The sequence below is a fragment of the Gigantopelta aegis genome, chromosome 13 (genome assembly GCF_016097555.1).
Source record: "Gigantopelta aegis isolate Gae_Host chromosome 13, Gae_host_genome, whole genome shotgun sequence".
NCBI lineage: Eukaryota > Metazoa > Mollusca > Gastropoda > Neomphalida > Peltospiridae > Gigantopelta > Gigantopelta aegis.
The window spans coordinates 13,182,728-13,193,655 of NC_054711.1; positions in this window are offsets into that span (position 1 = coordinate 13,182,728).

Here is a 10,928-nt window from a genome sequence, read left to right on the forward strand (position 1 = left end):
ATTGAATATTAATATAATATTGATGCTACACAGGTTGTTCTGGATTGCAGCTCGAGTGTCCTCTGTCCGTATTTTGTTATGTGAGAATAATGCTAAAGTGCACTTTATGCAACAGACTGTCATTTTTCAACGGTCAACAGATACTACATCTGAAATACACGAATGTTTCTAAATCTGACGGAACGGACTGGTAGCTTGATCCTTTTCGAGTTTCGTCTGAACATTTAACTTACCGGTTAATTATTGGCAAAGATTCCTGCAAGAAGAAACTGACTCACCTATCCAAAACCGGCTTACTTTGTTTCAGACAGGGTTTTTCTGTTTTTTCTTGTAGTGTCTGTACTAGTCAATACGCATACTTGTAATTTTAATGTTATGTTGTTTAATGTTGTCTTTGAGCATTTCAATAGTGACAGGTTTTAACACTAAGTACATTCTAGCCATATTCATCAGATATAAACATGACTAGAGGAGAGTCGAGCTGTCTGGTATTAAACCTTGGTCTGCGTTAGTACACATAGTGGATAATTTCACGTCGAAATCCCTATACTTCGAGTTATTCTGAATCTGTTGTAATTGTATATACATGTACATGTTTATCTGAACAGTCTATAGATACAAGATTTTAAATGAGGTGGTCAGATAATTCGTATATTTTTGTTGCGTCAAACACGATATTCGTGCAGCTGGAGATTCAGATAGCAACTATTAGACCACACACATTATTGTCAGTTTTGTCTTTTTAAATTACAATATAAATAAAATAAGATTCCATCATTTGACGTCATGTACTATAAAAATACACAAGAGGTTGTAGACAATTTGATCTAGAACGAGACTTGATTAGACCTAGGATCGAGACTTCCACCATCGAGGAGGTACGTTTTCTATCCCACATTGCTGCTTATGATGGAATGTTTTTTTATTATTCATTCTGTAAATAAATTTTACACGAACAAATATGGCTAAAAATATAACTTTTAATTTGACCATTTTATCATAACTAAACTATACTATCTAATTTGCCGTGTTTGTTTCATGTTGTAAATACAATATAACGATTCAAAATAACAAGATAGCTGTTATAACGAAGGTTTTGCTAACAAAATATTAATCTAAGACTGTCGTCTGATGATACAATATGTGGTGATTGGTATAATTTTTATATTCAATGTCTATTTAATTACGCGTATTTGCAGATAAATGCTGCTATCAGCTTGTACAATTAATGCACGTTTTTTATTTTCAGAATTTGCTCGCTATCAGCTTGTTGTGTAACTAATGTTCTATTTTATTAAGACAAGACAATAATGTATTACGCTCAGGCCGTATTCTACGGCATATGAGGACATGTGTTCAGTGGTAGGACATGATTTACAGAAGAAAAAAAACCTCAGTATAATTATAATATTGGTTGTAGTACAGATACAGTACAATTTCGAAAATGAGTAAACATAATATTGTATCAATAGTATATAAATATAGCTTATGGTATAGTGATAAATATGCTATATGTTTGCTACATATAGAGTTTGGGGTGGGCGTGTATGAAACATAACATACAGGACACTATATCAAGACTTTAATTATACAAGGTAATGGAAGTGAGAAACATACACCGTTCAAAACAATATATGTTTTCATGCAATTTTGTTGTTAATGATACGTGGCTATGAGCGACTTAAACATTATAGTTTCACTGCATGCATAATTATGTTTGTGCTTCAGACATGCTAGCATCTTGGATGTAGTACTGCCAGTCATTTAAACAGGTGCCCAGACTGTGTATTTTGTAGTATTTGTATTATGTGTAGGGACTTAAGCCTTCTAAAATTTAATCATGATTTATTTCAATAGTTTGCATGTGTTTTTGAAACAATGGCGGATCCAGAAAATTCACGGGGGGGGGGGGGGGGGGGGATTACATGAGGTGGAATGCCAAGGGAACGTTGGGGAAGGTTTTGAGGGGGATTGTAAAAAAAAAATTACTTGGTTTAACATAGAAATGTGGTTTTAGAAGTAGTTTGCAGTTATCTGTGAAAAGGTTACACATAATCAGATAATTATATTTGTCACCTATGTCGTTAATTTTACAAAGTGTGCAAAGTCTGTTTTATAAAGGAATAGCATTCCATCATCCAGCTTCAATTAGTAGGTTCGCATTTCTGTATTTAATTAGCTTGGACCAGATATTTTTGTTCTAAGCTAAGATAATTTTTTTAAGATATTATTAAATTTCCCTTTGGAAGATATATCTTTATCGCTGTTCTGGTTTTGGATGTACTGGTCATGCTGTCTTAATTTTATTTTTCTAGTAATATGTTAGCCATGTTATGTCACGTTAGTTGGTTACGTACAACTGAGATAATCTTACCTTACTAAGTCACGTTCCTTGATTTTCATGCGGACTATTGCTATCAGAATCTTCTGCCAAGCCCATGTCAGGGAATAAAACAACCTGCCTCTAGAGTTCAGGTTTATTCTCAAACATTTCTCTTGCTAAGGTTATTTAGTCCTGTCAGTCTTCATTTTTAATTGGTGGAACTGAAAGTATTATGAAAGATTAGTAATTATATATTGTGTTTTATTTAATGCATGTACATATTTGTACAAATGTGTTATTACTTAACAACATTGGAAATCGTTGTGGTGAGGTATTGTCCAATTATTCTGTGAATGTGTAAGGCAGTATACGTATATTTGAGATAGCCTGAAGAAAATCTGCAATAGCAATGTGTTGTCATGTTATTGGTGCATGTCTTTTAGTGTATCTTGTTTAACAATATGTGATGTATTATAAAAACAATTCTAATAATCTTGTCTTAAATAGTGTCTTATATATGAATAGTGTTCTATTGTGTATGATGGACAGTTTCACACCCATGGGTCACCTACCTGGTATGTGCTTTATGTATTATATGTTTGTCAATTATCCGTTTGTCATGTATAACAATTTAAAATAGGATATTATATATTTGATATAAAATGTGATATAAATGGTATATGTAATTACTTAAATGATTATAATTTGATGACATATGTATGTTTGTATAAATATTATATTTATTGTTTGTTTCATTGTCCTTGAAGTGTCATTATTTGTTAGAATTACTAAATCAACTAAACCCACCTTCGTCTGTTACGTGTTTCTTCCTGTGTTGGGGAAACAAAACATCTGATGCTGCTACATAAGAAGCCGACATATTATAGCCCAGCCAAGACCCACAAGAGTTTATTTGCCATTAGTCCACTTTCGGAGGTGTATATAGTAGCGTTGGCATGAAGTGCTTCTACTGCCAGTATGTCGTGGTGGTGGTTGCGACGAAGGTCCTTCCCGACCTATCCCCCTTTGCACTTGCCAGTGCGAAAGATGACTACCCCCGGGACGGAATAGTTGGCTTAAATCAACACATGCGCCCATGTCTGTTGTGCACTACAACAGCTTGTTCTGAACGTGCACCTTGGCCTTAGTGGCTGTTGCCCGGGTAATGGAATGCAGTTTAGGGACAATTTTCGATCTTGGGACACGAAGGCAGTAAACTGGTGCAGCATCCGGTCATCCTCGGCCAGGTAGACCACGTGTGACGTCACATGCTGAAAATTGTCAAATGATCTTGCCTCATGTACAGTCCTCCGTCTTCATTTAATGGGGTGGGTGGGTTGTTGTTGTTGTTGTTGTTGGCGGTGGGGGGGGGGAGTGATATTGTTTTGTTTGTTTGTTTTGGGTTTTTGGGTGGGGATTTTTTTGTTGTTGTTAATCTTCTCTGTTGGTTTTTGTAAAACAATTCAGTTTAGTTTAACGTAACAAGAAAAGTAAAGATGTTTTGGAAATAACAAAAATACACCTTCTGTGTGTGCATTTCATTTCAACTAATGTTCATGCTTATATCCAATTAAGGTCCAAACACGCTGTCCTGGGCACACACCTCAGCTATCTGAGCAGTCTGTCCAGGACAGTGGGTTAGTTGTCAGTTATGGTTAGTGAAAAAGAAGAGGGTTTAATGGTCTTACACCTACCTACTAAGTCGTTAAAACTCGCTCTGGGTAAGAGCCGGTACCGGGCTGCGAACCCTGTACCTACCAGCCTTACATCCGATCACTTAACCACGACGCCATCGAGGCCGTGCCTTGCTATATGAGATAACTCTTATTATTTTCTTGTTACTTCCACTGTTGTGAAATTAATCAAATAGAGTTATCTTATGTTGCCAGATTACACAAGATCATACAAACAAAATGTCATCGTATTGTTACTGTGATATGTAGTATAGTTTTATTTATTTATGGACTGATTTGGGTTTTTTTTTAATTGCACTCTGAAATGGTATATTTTTGTTATTTCCAACCATTTTTACTTATCTTCTTAATTCAAACCAAACTGAAACTGCTTAACCAAATAAAACGTTAACTGGAAGATGGGAAAGACTATGGGGCGAATTTACGATGGTGTTTTACGCATTGTAAATGAATGTAGTTACGGGCTTTGTAAGTAAAAAAAAGAAAGAAAGAAATGTTTTATTTAACGACGTACTCAACACATTTTATTTACGGTTATTTGGCGTCAGACATATGGTTAAGGACCACATATATATTGTCAGAGAAAACCCGCTGGGATCTTTTATATGGACCGTCCAACAGACAGGATAGTATATACCGCGGCCTTTGTTTCACCAGTTGTGGAGCACTGGCTGGAACGAGAAATAGCCCAATGGGTCCACCGACGGGGATCGACCCTGGAGCGACCGCGCATCAAGTGAAGGCTTTCACACTGGGCTACGTCCCGCCCCTCGCCCTATAAGTAATAGTTACATGACGCCAACTTTAACTAGGAATGAACTTCATAGAGCGCGGGTTTCTACCCAAACCAATAAAAACAATTGTCTGCATGCTGCCCATGACGCCAACTTCAACTAGGAATGAACTTCACAGAGCGCGGGTTTCTACCCAAACCAATAAAAACAACTGTCTGCATGCTGCCCATGACGCCAACTTTAACTAGGAATGAACTTCACAGAGCGCGGGTTTCTACCCAAACCAATAAAAACAACTGTCTGCATGCTGCCCATGACGCCAACTTTAACTAGGAATGAATTTCACAGAGCGCGGGTTTCTACCCAAACAAATAAAAACAACTGCATGCATGATGTTCATATTTTGTCGCCTTTACACCGTCAGCAACGTCTGTCTTATTTGGACACAGTTTCTTTTTTGTTTAACGAAACAAATAGAGCACATTTATTTTTTTGATATTTTTTATTATTTTATTTTATTTTTTGCATTAGTAGCAAGGGATTTTTGTATACATACCATCCCACAGACAGATAAAACATACCAAGTCCTTTGATATACCAGTAGTGGAGCACTGTCTGTCACGAGAAATAACCCAATGTGCCGACCGACGGGGACCAATCCCAGACCGACCGCGAATCAAGCGAGCGCTTTAACACAGGGATACGTCCCGCCCCATTTTTGGACATAGAGGCCCACGTCCATCTGTTTGTCCTCTACTTTGTTGAATCAAGCGAGCGCTTTAACACAGGGATACGTCCCGCCCCATTTTGGGACATAGAAGTCCACGTCCATCTGTTTGTCGTCTACTTTGTTGCAGTATGAGCTTAGCATGTCATTAAGTCAAATATTTCCATATTCATTATTTTATCTTTTGATGTTTTTTGCTTTTACAATCCATCATGGACCTAATTATTCACATATGAAGGTTTGTGTTTTTCATTTTTCCTCGGTATATTACATAAAGCCACACACCTTACCTATTTGGTTTGTCTATCCAGTACAGTGGGTTAGAAGTTAGAGAGAAGTCGCTGTAGTAGTCTTACACCTATGCTTTGAGTCGTTAAACTCGCTATGGGTGGGAGTCGGTATCGGGATGCGAACCCATTACCTATCAGCCTTCAGGCAGGTGAAATAACCACTATACCAACTTCATTGAATAACGCAGGGATTCTAGCTAGTGAGAAAAAAGTTTGAGTATTACATTTACCCTTTAATCTCTTAACTCACCTACCCTTTGAATCGTTAAACTCGCTATGGGTGGAAGCCAGTACCGGGATGCGAACCCAGTACCTACATACCTTAAGACCGATGACTTAACCACTACACCACCGATGCCGGTTATATTTAGAGTACAAACCAGGCGTGAGGTCAGGTCAGGTCATAGGGTTTAACGTGCACACTCAGAGCAAGCTGTTGTAGCGCACGCTTGTTATGGGCGCAGGTTTCCACCCAGGCTGGCTCCTCGATCCAGGACAGGAAAAGGGTTTGAGGCGAGTGGGAGAAGGGACCGCGGAGGTGTTTGTGGTGCTATTGAATTTTGAACGTCTCGTTTTAAGTAAAACAATATGAAGATTGTGTAATTTTTGTGAGGTAATTTTGGCGCCTAATTTGGAACGGTTCACAGTAGCGTAGCGGGGGTTGTCATCGTCCGGGGCAAGGCAAGTATTGCGCCCCCTAACCAGTGAACCGTTAGCGCACCTCGAGTGCTTTCCACCAGTCCAGAGTTTTGCGCCACGAGCAACTGCCCCGGTTGTTGAACCAGTTATGGATCACTGGTCGGTGCAAGTGGTTTACACCTACCCATTGAGCCTTGCAGAGCACTCACCCAGGTTTTGGAGCCGGTATCTGGATTAAAAATCCCATGCTCGACTGGGATCTGAACCCAGTACCTATCAGCCTGTTGACCGATGGCCTAACCACGACGCCACCGAGGCCGGTCACTTAGCGACAGACAACTGTGAAAGATAGACACGCCATAGCATAAGTTCAGCCAGCAAACGTTTCGTTAACGTTCGTGATCGATTTGATTGGTTCCCGACGTGGCCATTTGATTTACCATTAAGCGCATAAACCAGTCTAGCGGACGTTTTTTTTTACTGCTCGGTCTGGCTGTTCTTACCCCTGGCCCCAAGTTCAGCCAGCAAATGTTTTGCAAACGATCGCGATCTATTTGATTGGTTCCCGAAGTGGTAATTCGGTTGATTGTGTACGGTAAACATCAGTCTAGCGGACGTTAGCGACAAGCGGTTGATTATAATTAGCCAGGCCTACCGCGCATCATGCAAGCGTCTCACCGCTAGGCGGCGTCCCTCCCCGCAGTGTAGATTTATGCCAGCGCATGCTTGTTAAAAGGATTATATGGTTTGAACTCTCATGACAATTGTTCTAACTGTGAATGGTTCCAAGGAAATAAAGAAATAAGGAAATGTGTTATTTAACGACGCACTCAAAAAATGCAAACGGAAGGCGAATATTTTTTTCCATATATTGAGAGGTGGGGTGGGTCGTAATAAAATTACTTCGAGAAACAGACTGTCAAAACGGGACTAAAATGTACACACACACAATATTATAATAAAGATAAAACGTGCTGGGATTCGAAGTGAACAAAACCTAAACAAAAATTCCGCCTTTCTTTTGTTGCTCAATATATAATTATACACAACGTGATAACATAACTGTAGGTTCACACGTGATAACGTGTCGCCTGCATTTCTTATTATATCCAGATAAATACATCTTGTCGGTAAAAATACAGAGATGGGTTTTAGATACAGCCAGTAAATAGTTTCGGGGTGGAGTGAGGTGGTTGATTAAGAGAAAAAGGTCTGACACTCGTAACTTATACATAAACACACACACATAGACACATATACACGCACGCGCTCACACACACATAGACAGTTACACACACACACACACACACACACACACACACACACACACATACACAGACACAGACACACGTAGACACAGATACAGAGACGCACACACATACAGACACACACACACAGACACAGACAGACACAGATACACACACACACACACACACATAGACACAGATGCACGCGCGCACACACACACACACACACATACACAAACACACACACATAAACATAAACACACACACGCGCATACACACACATAGACACGGATACGCGCGCACGCACACACACACACACACACACACACAAACACACACAAACACACACATAGACACATATACGCGCACACACACACAGACACATTATATATACATGTATATATATATATATATATATATATGTGTGTGTGTGTGTGTGTGCGTGTGTGTGTGTACCCCACTCCCCCACTCCACCCCACTCCCCCCACCCCACCACCCCCCTCTCCACACACGTACACACACATAGACAGACACAGACACAGATACGCGCGCGCGCATATAAACACACACACACACACACACACACACAGACACACACAGTACATACATCAAAAACTCCTTTAATTATAGCCACTGATATTTAATGCGGAAACATTTATTTAATATGCTATTGTAGTCATCAACACGTGTTTGTTTGTCAGTCACATCTTAACAACGGGCAGGACTAGCGAACATTTATTTAATATGCTATTGTAGTCATCAACACGTGTTTGTTTGTCAGTCACATCTTAACAACGGGCAGGACTAGCGAACATTTATTTAATATGCTATTGTAGTCATCAACACGTGTTTATTTGTCACATCTTACAAATAGGGGCGGGACTAAAACACATTGATTAATCATCGGCTATCTGGTGTCAAACATTTTTGTAATTTTGACATATAGTCTTAGAGAGGAAACCCACTACATTTGTCCATTGATAGCAAGGTGCCTTTTATATGGACCATCCCACAGACAGGATAACACATACCACGGCCATTGATATACCAGTCGTGGTGCACTGGCTGGTACGACAAATAGCCCAATGGGTCCACTCACGGGGATCGATCCCATACCGACCGCGCATCGAGCAGGCGTTTTACAACTGGGCTACATCACGACCCGGCTTTTGATGATTCAGGATACTATTTTTTCATTAGTAGCAAGGGATCTTTTATATGCACCATCCCGTAGTCAGGATAGTACAGGACACAGCTTTTGTTATACCAGTCGTGGTGCGCTGGCTGGATTGAGAAATAGCCCAGTTACAGCCCAAAATTAGCCCCGCCTCCATATAAAATAAATTAAAACAAAAAAACGAACAAGAAAACAAACCCTATATTATTAACGGGCTAAGAAATTGTAAGGTCACCAGTCAAGACAATGACAGATGCGTGTATCCTGGTCCGGCGAGTTATTTAGTTGTCTGCTTGCAACTTGTAAATCTAGCACACCGTATCTACATAGTGAGGACGACGTTTCTACTTCCTGGTTGGAGAGATGTAAGAAAATGTCGAAGTGTTGGTCGTATCTGTTTCTCGCTGCATCATGGTTTTGTTTTAAGACACACTCGGCGGCAGGTAGGAGTGTTAAAATAATATTACAGTTATATTTAAAAGGGAAAAGAGTGGGTGGTAATTGATAAAGTTTACAAAAGTTGAGTTGAAGTACATACATGACACACGGTAAAGGCATGCAGCTTTCGCACGTTGTACATATATATAAATCTATGGTGTTCCAGTAATACTCATAGGCGTCGATCCGGTTTTAAAAGTGGGGGGGGACTGATACATATACATATATTTTTATTTTTTTGCAGGTGGGGGGTGGGGGGTCGAGGTGTCTGGCGAAGCCCGACACCGCGAGCGCCGCAGGCGCGAAGCCCGTGGCGGGCGGGCGGCAATCCGTCCCCCCGAAAATTTTGGAAAATTGACCCCTTCTAGGGCTGTTCTGAGATGTTTTCTGCTGGCTAGCCGAGCTGCTTTCTGACAAAATATTTTTCGCCTTAATTATTGTGACTAAACTGAACAAATGGTATATAGATACAATATAACTTTATTGGTCAAATTTCTTAATTCAAGTACAAATAATGAACATGAATAAAAACAATGGTGCCACTGATGGTATTCCAAGAAGTCTTTAATGGTCTAAAATTTCCCAAAAACACTACGCCGTGTATCGCTCGATCCATCGACAAATTCAATTGCGATAACTCATGCAGTGCACTCGGCAAGACGATTTCTGTGCACATGACAGACCATCACGTGGTTGAGACGCTGCTGGGTCATAGTGCTCCGGAGCCACGTTTTCACCCTGCGAAGTGCGCTGAATGAACGCTCGGCAGAGCGCGAACTTGCAGGCGATACCAGAAGGAGACGTAGTAGGGTTGACACTTGCGGAAACAACTTTCTAACTTCTGGTACCATACTGCGAAATGTGATGCGCACATTGTCCACGCTGGAGTGCTCGTACTGTCGGCAGAATAATGTCAGCTCCTGCTGCAGTGATTCAGACAGTTCGGGGTAGCGAGAAACGACGTCTTCGTCTACGACACCGGTGGTGAGCATGTCGAACAACTGCTTGTATGAGGTCAAGTCCGTAGAGGTGAAGAAGGCATCAATGTTAGCAACAGCACTGTCAACTGCCGCCACATACTGCACACGGAAGAACTACTCTGAGCTGGTGTGCGTGTGGGATTTTTCGCCGTCATTGTATCGTCGTGGAATTTTCCGAGTGCGCGGCAAGGAGATTGACTCAATGTTCAGTTCTCGAATTTTGTCAGTTGCTGCCTCAAAAATCGTGTGGAACTCCATGTTTATGTCGCGCCGATATAACAGAAGGTTCTTGCTAACAACAGATGCAGCAGCTAGCATCCCATCAACAGTTGTCTCTGCCCCTTGTAGCACTGTGTTGAATTTTTCGAGGCATTCGATCACTGGGAGAGATGCAACCAGACCAAGTACACATTTCGCAGTAGACAGGAGGCTGTGAATGCCGTTAGCCCTCGCTGCTGTGCTGCTGCCAAATGTAGATGATGCCTCATTCAGTGCCTCCAGCACGTGTGCGTAGTTGCTAAGGACGGCTCTAACGGCAATCCCACGTGACAGCCAGCGTGTTGGACAAAGCGGCTTCAGGCGTGAAGGGGAAGGGCTATAATCCATAACTTGCAGATCGAGGTACAAATTTTAAAATTTGCCTGATGAGTTGTAGAAGCCGCCCAGTTCCTGCACCACG